Genomic DNA, 13,482 nt, shown 5'->3' with positions numbered 1-13,482 from the left:
ATTCACAGATTAGCACCAATTAGTACACCTGTACCACCACATCCTTCTTTCTGGATGCTCTCTGTCCCCAGACACCATGCTTGAGCCTCAAGCACTCTCTGGTCAATCAGACTTTGAGTCCCACTTTCTCCACGGTGCACACATGTTCCCATCCTTTTCCCTGAACTTCCCTGGGAGGGTTCTTACACCAGCTGCTGTCTGATCCATGTCTTCACAGACTTCGATTCTCTCTAACAAACCTGGAGGTGTCCCCTGGGAACAAGCAAGCTCTGAGATGTTCTCCTTTTCCCCTACATGCACAAATGTAAACTGTCTAGGTCAATATCAGGAAGGGGATTTTGAGGGAAATAGAGCCATGAAAGCTTGTCGAAGCATTAGGTCATCTGAAAGTGATTAAAAGAGTAGGCGGACTCCCCTCCTGACCGATGGAGACTTTGCACTGCACACCCATGGACACTGCATGAGAGTGGCCATTCTGGGAAATGTCCCTGCTCTGGGGATCATTAATACTGGTCTCTTTTCCAGGAGTGAACATTTCTCACTACGCCTCCTGGTCTGGGATGGAATGTGAACGCCCTCTTTGTATGAGTCACTACTTTTTCTGTTCCAAAGTGTGTGTCTTCCTTGGACATACCCACACCAGAAGTAATCCCAGTAGCCTAAACATATGGATTCAACCAGCTGCCAGAAACATTCACGTTCATTGAGATATGAAATATTTTCTCTTTATCTCAGTGAAAAAAGGCGAGATGTCCAAGTCACGTTCAGAAAGGCTGCAGAATAATGGTGACCAAGATGAGAGAAAGAGCAGTAAGGGCATTCGACACAGAGTGCTGTGGACATCTTGAAGTGAAAATTTTGACATGCAGGCATCGAAGACGCGAGACTCATCAAACTATACACCTAGTGAGATCAGGTGACACCATCTCACTGACACAGACAGAGAGACAGAGAGAGGCAGAGAATGAGGATATGAATGGACGAATACGGGGACATCCTCACGTGCACAGTGCACTGTAAAAGAGTAACAGAAAACGCCTGGTCAAAGAGGAAATGATGAAAGGAATTGTTACAGAGGGATTGAGCCAGAAAACTCACAAATTGATGAGGTGATTACTCCTGGCTTGTGATGGGCTTGGGCCCATTGGAACTGGCATTGAAGAGAGGACAGCAGAGGCAAATCAAACCCATGGAACCTCACTTGGGATACCCCCCTATCATCTGGCCCTGGAAAAATCCCTAGTGAGAATGGGTTCCCCCTATGTGTAGATCTGTGCTCCGAGAAGACACTCAGTTCAGTCGTGTTCTCTGGGATGGCACCCGAGAACAACCGTTGGCACATGAGCCTGAAGACCGCTCTATCAGACTTCGCTGTCCGGTGCACGTCATTGCCCTCCACCTGCACGCTTCATTATAGGGTAGGGCAGAGTTTAATGGTGCCATCGTTTGTCCCAACTGTTAGATAACCTTGGCTTTGAGACACAGCCCAGGCTTTCCCCTGCTCTTCAGAGCCTGAGTGGCTCCTTCCTGAAAGCCTGGACGTGACACGAAGGAGCCTAGGACACAGGGAAATGGACCTGTCTCAGGAGCTCGGTGTCGGGCACCAGGTTGCTATCCCATCAACACTGTCCCAGAAACATAGTTGCATGTCGCATCAGGATAAATCCTGAGCGCTGGTGCGTGAGAGGTGGCATAGTCCCTGAAGTTAGGGCCTGCAGGCTATGAAGGCCTGTCTCCGTCCTTGGTGTGGCGTGTCTGGGGGAACAGCAGGCAGAACAGGTCCCTCTCTCCAGATTGACTTCCCTGCAGCGCAGGTTTGCACCAGAGGGGCCATCGGTCTGCAGTCTGATGCTGAGAAACAGCAAGTGAGTTCGAGGGCCTGAAGGAGGGGTGGGCAAGGGGATTCAGAAACCCACTTGCTCAAACAACCGGTGCCACTGGGATACATCAGCCAGCATCACATATGAGGTGGAGTCCTTAGAGCTCACTGAGAACGTCGTCATGACATGTTTCGTGACGGGTAGGACTATCACATACGCAGGTTGGGAGGAAGACCTGAGGCACACATTGAGACCTGCCACCCCCAGCTCTGGCAGGATATACCCTTCACGGTGAGTGCCAGTTTCAAAAATTCCCGATGAGCAGCAGCCCAATAGGGAAGGAGCCATACTCAGGAAGTGCTTGCCACCAAGCACATGAGGCTTTTGAGCTTTGCTGTGCCTGCCCTGTTGTCTGTCACTTCCATTGTCCTGCCGCCCATAAGCTGGCAGGGACTCAGAACACAGAAAGGCCTGGGGTTCTTGAGACTGTGTGTGGGGGGCCAGTCTACCCAGAGGAAGAAAGAGCCTGAGTGGACGGTCTCCTGAGCAGAAAGTACTCATAGCGGGCACTTTTGTTTCTGAGTCGTGGGGCCTGGGTACAAGGCCTAAGCCTTCTTATCAGAAACACAGGTGGGACAACCATACTTTCCACCTCTGCCATCGGTTGGGGAAGATGCACAGGTGGAGGTGTATCTTGGACATGGCTTTTACCCCATCCCCTGTCTTCTAACCTTGGCCTCTAACCATACGCCTGCAGTGAACGCCCACCCCAAGTAACACAGGAATCCACAGAGACCCACGCAGTCAAGAGGGCTGGTGTTTCTTTCCGGCACTGCCCTATTTCCCCTAATCTCTATATTCAGAATCCCAGCATCACTTACACCACGCCCAACACCCTCCTGCTCTCCCTGTAGATGCCTCCCACCTGGATATCCAGCCCCGTCTGAGCACCTTGCTCCTGAGGCCTTGGTTCGTAGACCCGAAGGGAGTCGGTATGTATGTGCCTTCTAAACCATGCGGATCGGAGACTGATCCTAAAGATCCTGAGTGAAGCTCAGGTACGCATACTGCACACTGAACAAGGTGTGAATAGCCACTTACACCCCTGCTCACCACACTTGTTCTTTGATGCCTTGGCCTCTCTACGTGGAAGGTCTCCACTTCGGCAGCCTGTCTTGTTCTCACCCCTTACTCCCTGGCTCGCGCCCCATTGGCTAGAATTCTGGCCTCCACATTGCTCAGCTGGGGCTGTGCCCACCTCCTCCACTCTCCCAGGTCACTCTCCAGACGCGTTCTTACACAAGGATTCCCAGACAGCCAATTCAACAGTCCACGCCGGTTTAATCTATTCACCGGATCGGTTCGCTTTCCCAAACAAGCACACAGAAGACCCATTCAGTCTTTTAGTGTTTTATTTGTCCCTGGGTGCCATTCCAGACCAACGGCATCTTCTCCATATACGGTGTCTCTGGGAAGCTGTTCCTTGTTTATCTCTCAGGTTGAGAAAAGTCCACAGCAGCCAAACGTTCTTCCTTAGTCCTCTCCTTCAGTAGAGCTGGGGTTCATTAACACGAACACATACGCACACAGGAAGACATGAAAATGTGTGTCTCTGACCAGTACTGCACATACTGTCAGTTCTCAGGCCCCCTTCTGGGACACACCATCCCTTGCCATTTTAGGATTCCTCCCAAAGTCCCTTCCTTAAAAGTCAGTGGGATCCTTAGAGGCCCTGAACCCTTGCCCTGTAAACAGACTGCATGGCTGTGGCAATCTGGGGATTGAAATGGAAGCTCAGAGCCTGCTAAACTTATCACCACAGTGAAAGGAGGCACAGGAAAGAGTAATTGTACAAGAATCTGTGCACAACTGAGTGAATGGCCAGAGAGTGACCTAGGTGGGCCCCAACTCAGTGGACCTCAGCAGGCCTGAGGTTGGGTGGGGGTGTAAGGGAGCTCTGCAATGAAAATTAAAAGGAACATCGTTACTGTCTGAGCCTGGCTTCTTCTCCAGGGACCATGGACGTAGCAGGTGGCCTAGCTGGCTTAAGCTTACCCGCTCTTAAGCTGCTGTCATTACATTTACCCTGAGCTCCTAGCTCTCCCACTCCCTGGATGACCAAGTTGAGGTCACTGTGGTCATCCCTGAGCCTCAAGTTCTCCATCTGCATCCCAGGTACCCCACATACACACACTCAGCCCCAAATTCAGGCTGCACACCTGGCCTCCTCTATGTTTCCTCTCAAGTTGTCTTCCTCCCTGGGGTAGTATTTCAGCAGATTAAGCCACAGGTCTTCGATGATAATCTGGTGGCGGAACCAGGAAAACTCAGTACACCCTTCATACCCCATTCCCAGAACACAGGAATCCCAGCTCTTTACCCACACATCAAGTCATTTCTGATGATGCCCAGATGGGCCTCACCTTAGCAATCCTGTCTGGCCCTGGGTGGTTGTGGTCACACAACCAGTTGAAGAAGCGCAGGCTGACAGTGTCCTCCGTGGGATAAGAGGCTTCAACTTCATCATCCCAGAACCACTGGATTTTACTGGAAAAATATGCCCTGTGCCCTGCTGGAAGAGGAAAATGGAGGGATGAAGCAGGTTTGGCTTTGCCTCTAGCCCCAACACATACCCCCCCAAATCCACAGAGACACTTCTGACCAGTGAGGCTCAGGTGATACTCCTTCATGATAACTGCATTGCGGAATGTGGGAAGAGGACATGAGGAAAAGAATTGTTACAGAGGAATTGAGCCAGAAAACTCACAGATTGCTCAGGTCATTACTCCTGGATTGTGATGGGCTTGGGCCCATTTGAACTGGCATTGAAGAGAGGACAGCAGAGGCAAATCAAACCCGTAAAACCTCACTTGGGATAACCCCCTAACATTTGGATCTGGAAAGATCCCTAGTGAGAATGGGTTCCCCCTATGTGTAGATCTGTGATCCGAGAAGACACTCAGCTTAGTCGTGTTCTCTGGGATGGCACCCGAGACCAAACGTTGGCACATGAGTCTGCTGACGGCTCCGTCAGTCTTCACTGTGCAGTGCACGTCATTGCCCTCCACTTGCACGCTTAATTTTAAGGCATGGCAGAGTTTAATTGTGCCATCGTTTGTCCCTGCTGGGAGATGACCTTGGCTTCGAGACACAGCCCAGCCTTTCCCCTGCTCTTCAGAGCCTGAGTGGCTCCTTCCTGGAAGCCTGGAAATGACACGAAGAAGCCAAGGACACAATGAAATGGACCTGTCTCAGGAGCTCGGTGTTGGGCACCAAGGTTCCTATCGCATCATCACTGTCCCTGAAACATAGTTGCATGTCCCATCAGGATAAATCCTGTGCACTGGCGCGTGAGAGGTGGCATAGTCCCTGAAGTTAGGGCCTGCAGGCTATGAAAGCCTGTCTCAGTCCTGGCTGTGGAGTGTCTGGGGGGACAGCAGGCAGAACAGGTCAACACTTCCTCTCTCCAGATTCACTTGCCTTCCAGCCCAGGTTTGCATAAGAGGGGCCGTCGGTCTGCAGTCCAATGCTGAGAAACAGCAAGTGAGTTTGAGGGTCAGAAGTAGCGGTGGGCAAGGGGATTCAGAAACCCACTTGCTCAAGCTACCGCTGCCACCGGGATTCCTCATCTGCCATCACATGTGAGGAGGAGTCCTTAGAGTTTACTGAGAAGGTCAGCATGACATGTCCCGTGATGGTCAGAAACATCACATATGTAGATTGAGAGGAAGACCTGAGGCACACATTGAGACATGCCACCCCCAGCTCTGGCAGGATACACCCTTTACGGTGAGTGCCAGTTTCAAGTATTCCCAGGGAGCAGCAACCCAATCGGGAAGGAGCCATACTCAGGAAGTGCTTGCCACCAAGCACATGAGGCTTTTGACTTTTGCTGTGCCTGTCCTGTTGTCTGTCACTTCCTTTGTTCTGCCAACCATAAGCTGGCAGGGCCTCAGAACAACGAAGGGCCCGGGGTTCTTGATACTGTGTGTGGGGGGCCAGTCTACCCAGAGGAAGAAAGAGCCTCAGTGGACGGACTCCTGAGCAGAAAGTACTCATAGCAGGCATTTATGTTTCCGAGTCGTGCGGCCTGGGTACAAGGCCTAAGCCTTCTCATCAGAAACACAGTTGGGACAACCATACTTGCCACCTCTGCCATCAGGGGGGAAGATGCACAGGGGTGGGTAGCTTGGACTTGAATTTACCCCATCCCCTGTCTTCTGACCTTAGCCTCTCAGCATACGTCTGCAGTGGAAGCCAGCCCCGAGTAACACAGGAATCCACAGGGGCCCACGCAGTCAAGAGGGCTTGTGTTTCTTTCTGACACTGCCCTATTTTCCCTAATCTCTATAATCAGAATCCCAGTATCACTTACGCCATGCACAACACCCTCCTACTCTCCCCGTAGACGCCTCCCACCTGCATATCCAACCCCGTCTGAGCACCTTCCTCCTGAGGGCTTGCTTCATAGTCCCGAAGGGAGCCTGTATGTGTGTGGCTTCTAATCCATGTGGATATGCGAGAGATCCTAAAGATCCCGAGTGAAGCTCAAGCACGCATACTGCACACTGAACAAGGTGTGAATAGCCACTTACACCCCTGCTCACCACACTTGTTCTTTGATGCCTTGGACTCTCTACATGGAAGGTCTCCGGTTTAGCCACCTGTCTTGTTCTCTCCCCATACTCCCTGGCTCCTGCCCCATTGGCTAGAATTCTGGCCTCAACAGTGCTCAGCTGGGGCTGTGCCCACCTCCTCCACTCCCCCAGGCCACTCTCCAGACGCGTTCTTACACAGGGATTCCCAGGCAGCCAATTCAACAGCCCACTCCGGTTTCATCTATTCACCGGATCTGTTCGCTTCCCCAAACAAGCACACAGAAGACCCATTCAGTCTTTTAGTGTTTTATTTGTCCCTAGGTGCCGTTCTAGACCGACGGCGTCTTCTCCATATACGGTTTCTCTGGGAAGCTGTTCCTTGTTTATCTCTCAGGCTGAGAAAAGTGCACAGCAGCCAAACGTTCTTCCTTAGTCCTCTCCTTCTGTAGAGCTTGCGTTCGTTAACAAGCACACACATGCATAAAGGGAGACTTGAAAATGTGTGTCTCTGACGAGTACTGCACATACTGTCTGTTCTCAGGCCATCTTCTGGGACACACCATCCCTTGCCATTTTAGGATTCCTCCCAAAGTCCCTCCCTTAAATGACAGTGGGATCTTTAGAGGCACTGAACCTTTGCCCTGTACACAGACTGCATGGCTGTGGCAGTCTGGGGATTGAAATGGAAATGCAGAGCCTGCTCAAATTATCACCAAAGTGAAAGGAGGCACAGGAAAGAGCTATTGTACAAGAACCCGTGCACATCTGAGTGAATGGCCAGAGAGTGACCTAGGTGGGCCCCAACTCAGTGGACCTCAGCAGGCCTGAGGTTGGGTGGGGGTGTAAGGGAGCTCTGCAATGAAAATTAAAAGGAACATCGTTACTGTCTGAGCCTGGCTTCTTCTCCAGGGACCATGGACGTAGCAGGTGGCCTAGCTGGCTTAAGCTTACCCGCTCTTAAGCTGCTGTCATTACATTTACCCTGAGCTCCTAGCTCTCCCACTCCCTGGATGACCAAGTTGAGGTCACTGTGGTCATCCCTGAGCCTCAAGTTCTCCATCTGCATCCCAGGTACCCCACATGCACATACTCAGCCCCAAATTCAGGCTGCACACCCGGCCTTCTCTATGTTTCCTCTCAAGTTGTCTTCCTCCCTGGGGTAGTATTTCAGCAGATTAAGCCACAGGTCCTCTATGATAATCTGGTGGGGGAACCAGGAAATCTCAGTACACCCTTCATACCCCATTCCCAGAACACAGGGATCCCCGCTCTTTACCCGCACATCAAGTCATTTCTGATGATGCCCAGATGGGCCTCACCTCAGCAATCCTGTCTGGCCCTGGGCGGTTGTGGTCACACAACCAGTTGAAGAAGCTCAGGCTAACAGTGTCCTCCGTGGGGCAAGGGGCTTCAACTTCATGATCCCAGAACCACAGGATTTTACTGGAAATATATGCCCTGTGCCCTGATGAAAGAGGAAAATGTAGGGACGAAGCAGGTTTGGCTGTGCCTCCAACCCTAACACATACGCCCCCAAATCCACAGAGACACTTCTGACCAGTGAGGCTCAGCTGATGCTCCTTCATGATCACTGCATTCCGGAAGTCTGGGTTCTTTCAAAAGCAAAATAGCATTTGACAGCCATCCATAGGATGATCCCGTTCCTCTACGTGGCAGTGGAAAGAGGCAAGAAAGGAGGAAATGTTCTCCGGCAGTACTGAGATAGCAATGTGGTTTTCTGGGATAAATCACCTCTACTTCCCAGCTGTCCCTCTTTCACACTCAGTCTTCACGCTATGACCTGCAGGCTGGTCATGCAGCTAAGCACGTCTTCATCTTGGGCGCTGATCACGGCTGATATCTGGGGGTGGTTCACAATCTGCCTCAGGTCAAGGAGCCTTCCCTTGCTATGCAGGCAGGCGCTAGAGGCAAGTGAGCACTTGTAGAGGGCAAGCACAGTGTGCTGTGCGGGGGTCTTCCTGACCTCAGGAATTGCACCCTGTCATCCAGGTCCTGAGCCCCTGCATTACATGACATAGGCTCAGGGCTATGGGCACCTCAGGGCTGTGTAAATGGGAGACTGTCTATGCACACACCGGGAGGGGCTGTTTTCTGGGATTGCTAAACTCTATGTGGTCCTTGTGTTCCTGGGGCTGGACAGATACTTCTTCTGTCCGGAGGGGCTCTGTCCTGATGGTGGCCTTGCCGGTAGTGCGGGCGTGATCACATGAAGGTCCCGCTGTTTGCGAAAACGGGGCTGAACTGCCTTGCCCGGGGCTCTGATGGGGACACACAGTCCAGTGGGGGCACATATGGCCAGAGCTTATGCTCGCAGCTGCACACTTTGTAGCTGACCTGTGTGTCTTGGGAGCAGCTGTTTTCAGAAGACAGCACTCTCCTGTCCCTTGCTTACCCCTGCCGGATGTGGGCAGGAAGACTCTCGTTTCTCCTGGGCATTTCGCAGGAAAACGTGTTTTTCTGTTTTGTGGTGTGTGTCAGTGAATGGCACACGTTGTGCCACCCTTACCTTCCATGTGGACCAGTGCTCCTGGCACCTATCACCTGCTCACGCTCGACCTCTAGGGGCGGGAAGTCACCCACGCTTTGAGCTCTTTTATAGGACATCGCCTCGGCCCCTCCCTCCTCCCAACCCTCTGCCCATTCTGCATCCCTCTTCGTTGACAGGCACCCTCCACGACCAGCCCCCTTTGGCAGCCTCTCTCGACACACAGCCCAAAGTATACAACTTTGGGCCAGAATGCAGGGATGTCCTGGATGATGGCCGTTCTCCGCTCAATATGACACCTGCGCGTCTGTCCCAGCTTCCGCTTGAGTCGAGCAGAAGCCCTGCGTCATCGGGCATTCACGGCTCCCAGCTCCATCTGAAGGATCTCCAACGCCTCCAACAGGGGCTGTGTCACCTTGGGAAACCAGGCTAGCGGTGCCTGCCTGTCGTCCTCGTCCCCCTCCTCCTGCTCCTCGACCACGACCTCCACCACCTCCATTACGTCCAGCAAGTCCAGCGCCACCTCCTGCCCGGTCGCTGCCGCCTCCCTCTACACTACGGCCTCATTATTCCTGCACAGCTTCAACCCCGGTCCGGGGGCCTCCTCGGGCGTCCCACCCAACTCTGCCTGGGTGGCACACTCCACGCCTTTACTGGCCTCTGGCGGCTGCTCCCCAAGAGGCCTACCGGCCCCTCCGTCCCCAAAGCCATTTCCCACACCTACGTTCATCCAGGGTTGCGAGGGAGCCCCTCTCTCACTGGAGCCCACCTCACTCGCCATGCTGCCCTGGTCCTCAGCAGGCTCAGCTGCGCCGGGTACGCAAGGTCGAAAGCCTTGAGCTGCACACCCCCAGCAGCAGCTAGAGAAGCAGAGCCGCAGGCAGCTTCCAGCTCTGCGAACCTCCGGGAGCCTGGCGGTCGGGCTCTGCCTCAGGCGCATGCGCATGGCTTTGGCGCCCTCTCCTGTCTTCATGGCGCCAAGGTGCCCAGCCACGCCCAGACTGCTAGTGTGGCTCAACGGCCAATGGATGAAGAGGTAGTGGCTGTCACGCACGATGGTCCCAACGGCAGGCCGCAGGCATCTGGGGCACAACTGCCCTGCCTTTGAGCCCTGGCTCGTGTCTCCAGGAAGCCCTCCCAGCTTGCCAGGTGCAGTGCACACACACAGCCGGTTTGCTCTTGCAAAGACCAATGAGTGTTCCACTCCAAAGTCCATGCCTGCGTCTTGTGTGGCACCGAACCCAGACAACATAAAGTACTTAAGTTCACGAAGCGGGCGCAGTGGACAGTACTGGGTTTTTCAGTTCCAGCGCACAGTCAGAGTGAGGTTCTCTGAGGGTCGAGCCCATGTGTTGCTCTATATGTTGCTACGCTGGATTTCATTGGGTCTAGAGGCAGAGAGCACTACTGCAACGTATCCCTCAGGATTAGGAAAATTATGGGTCTCAGACATAGTGCACGATTGTCTCTGCAAGTATCAGACCCTCTCCTCCTCAGTGCCTGGCACAATGGAACTGATTCAGCAGAATGTCCGGCCACCTGAGTGCACACATTTATGCAGTGCCTTCCCAGAGACTGAGAGAGCAAGCCGTGGCCTCCTTTCTACGAATGGCAGATGGCCACCGCCTGGATGTCACTGGCCGTGTGTACTCTGGAAAAAGGGAAGTCGTGAGCAGGTTTTTAGGTTCCTCTCTTCAGTATGTATAGTGGGTCCGTAGGATAAGGGTGTCGTCCAGATCTCCTACACCCTTCTTCCTCGTGATCTTTCTCTTTTCTCCCCTCACTGTTGGGTAGAGGCTACCAAGCGTGGTTCCCCATTAGCTGTGTTGGGTGACTGATGTCACTGTCTTGTGTTCTAGTGTCTCGATAGAATTGTACAAGGGCACAACTGTGTTTTCTGCCCTCCCTTCTCTATTCTGGTAACGTGGTATTGCACTTTCACTCACACAGGTAGACTCCCGGGCTACCTCTTGCAAAAGAGGCAAGGTGAAAGGGACCAGGGCAAGGAGGGCGTGAACTACACAGTAAAAACTCCCTGGGGTCATGATGGGTGAAGTCCTACTTGTCCTTCAGCCCTGTTGATGATGACAGATTAGCACCAATTAGTACACCTGTACCACCACATCCTTCTTTCTGGATGCTCCCTGTCCCCCGACACCATGCTTGAGCCTCAAGCACTCTCTGGTCAATCAGGCTCTGAGTCCAACTTTCTCTTCATGACTCACACATTTTCTCATGATTTTCCCTGAACTTCCCTGGGAATGTCCTCACACCAGCTGCTGTGTGAGCCCATGTCTTCACTGGCTTCTATTCTCTCTAACAAACCCAGAGGAGGCCCCTGGGAGCCAGCGAGCTCTGAGATATTCTCCTTTGCTCCTGCCATGCACAAATGTAAAGTGTCTATGTAAATATCAGGAAGGGGATTTTGAGGGAAGTAGAGCCATGCAAGCTTGTCAAAGCATTAGGTCATCTGCAAGTGATTAAAAGAGAAGGCAGCCTCCCCTCCTGACCAATGGAGGCTTTGCACTGCACACCCATGGACACCACATGAGAGTGGCCATTCCAGGAAATGTCCCTGCTGTTGGGATTGTCATTACTGTTAACTTTTCCAGGAGCGAACATTTCTGAGTTCACCTCCTGGTCTGGGATGGAATGTGAACGCCCTCTTTGATTTCTACGTAGGAGTCACTACTTTTTCTGTATGAAAAGTGTGTCTTCCTTGGACATTCCCACACCAAACGCAATCCCTGTGGCCTAACATATGGAATCAACCACCTGTCGGAAACATCCTGGTTTATTGAGATATGAAAGAGTTTCCCTTTATCTCAATGAAACAAGGTGAGATTTCCAGGTCACTCTCAAATGGGCTACAGAAGAATGGTGACCAAGATGAGAGAAAGAGCAGTAAGAGCACACAGAAGGGCCCGGGGTTCTTTATACTGTGTGTAGGTGGCCAGTCTACCCAGAGGAAGACAGAGCCTCAGTGGACTGTCTCGTGAGCAGAAAGTACTCATAGCGGGCACTTGCATTTCCGAGTCATGTGGCCAGGGCCCAAGGCCTAATCCTTCCTATCGGAAACACACATGGGACAACCGTACTTGCCACCTCTGCCATCGGTGGGGGAAGATACGCACGTGGAGGGGTAGCTTGGACGTGGATTTACCCCATCCCCTCTTCTGACCTAGGCCTCTCAACATTCGCCTGCAGTAGACACCAGCCCTGAGTAACACAGGAATCCACAGGGGCCCATGCAGTCAAGAGGCGTGGTGCTTCTTTACGGCACTGCCCTATTTCCCCTAATCTCTATAGTCAGAATCCCAACATCACTTACACCACGCCCAACACCCTCCTCCTCTCCCTGTAGATGCCTCCCACCTGCATCTATAGCCCCTTCTCCAAGCACCTTGCTACTGAGGGCTTGTTTCGTAGTCCTGAAGGGAGCCTGTACTTGTGTGACTTCTAATCCATGTGGATCGGCGAGTGATCCTAAAGATCCTGAGTGAAGCTCAGGCACGAATACTGGACACTCAACAACGTGTGACCAGCCACTTATACCCCTGCTCACCACACTTGTTCTAAGATGCCTTGGTCTCTCTACGTGGAAGGTCTCCGGTTTAGCAGCCTGTCTTGTTCTCTCCCCATACTCCCTGGCTCCCGTCCTGTTGGCTAGAATTCTGGCCTCCAAAGTGCTCAGCTGGGGCTGTACCCACCTCCTCCACTCTCCCAGGCCACTCTCCAGACACGCTCTTACACAGGGATTCCCAGGCAGCCAATTCAACAGCCCACGCTGGTTTAATCTCTTCTCCAGATCAGTTCACTTCCCCAAACAAGCACACAGAAGACCCATGCAGTCTTTTAGTGTTTTATTTGTCCCTAGGTGCCGTTCAAGACCAACGGCATCTTCTCCATGTACGGTTTCTCTGGAAAGCTGTTCCTTGTTTATCTCTCGGGCTGAGAGAAGTCCACGGCAGCCAAACTTTCTTCCTTAGTACTCTCCTTCAGTAGAGCTGGGGTTCCTTAACACGCACACACATGCACACAGGAAGACGTGAAAGTGTGTGTCTCTGACCAGTACTGAACATACTGTCAGGTCTCATGCTCCCTTCTGGGACACACCATCCCTTGCCATTTTAGGATTCCTCCCAAAGTCCCTCCCTTAAAAGCAAGTGGTATCCTTAAAGGCCCTGTACACAGACAGCATGGCTTTTGCAATCTGGGGATTGAAATGAAAACTCAGAGCCTGCTCAAATTATCACCATAGTAAAAGGAGGCACAGGAAAGAGCAAATGGACAAGAACCCGTGCACATCTGAGTGAAAGGCCAGAGAGTGACCTAGGTGGGCCCCAACTCAGTGGACCTCTGGAGGCCTGAGGTTGGGTGGGGGTTAAGGGGAGCCCTGCAATGAAAATGAAAAGGAACATCATTACTGTCTGAGCCTGGCTTCTTCTCCAGGGACCATGGATGTGGCAGGCGGCCTAGCTGGATTAAGCTTACCCACTCCTAAGCTGCTCGCATTACGTTTCCCCTGAGCTCCTAACCTCTCCCACTCCCTGGATGA

The sequence above is a fragment of the Cynocephalus volans genome, chromosome Y (assembly GCF_027409185.1).
Source record: "Cynocephalus volans isolate mCynVol1 chromosome Y, mCynVol1.pri, whole genome shotgun sequence".
Taxonomy (NCBI): domain Eukaryota; kingdom Metazoa; phylum Chordata; class Mammalia; order Dermoptera; family Cynocephalidae; genus Cynocephalus; species Cynocephalus volans.
Note: the sequence above shows the minus strand (reverse complement) of the source record.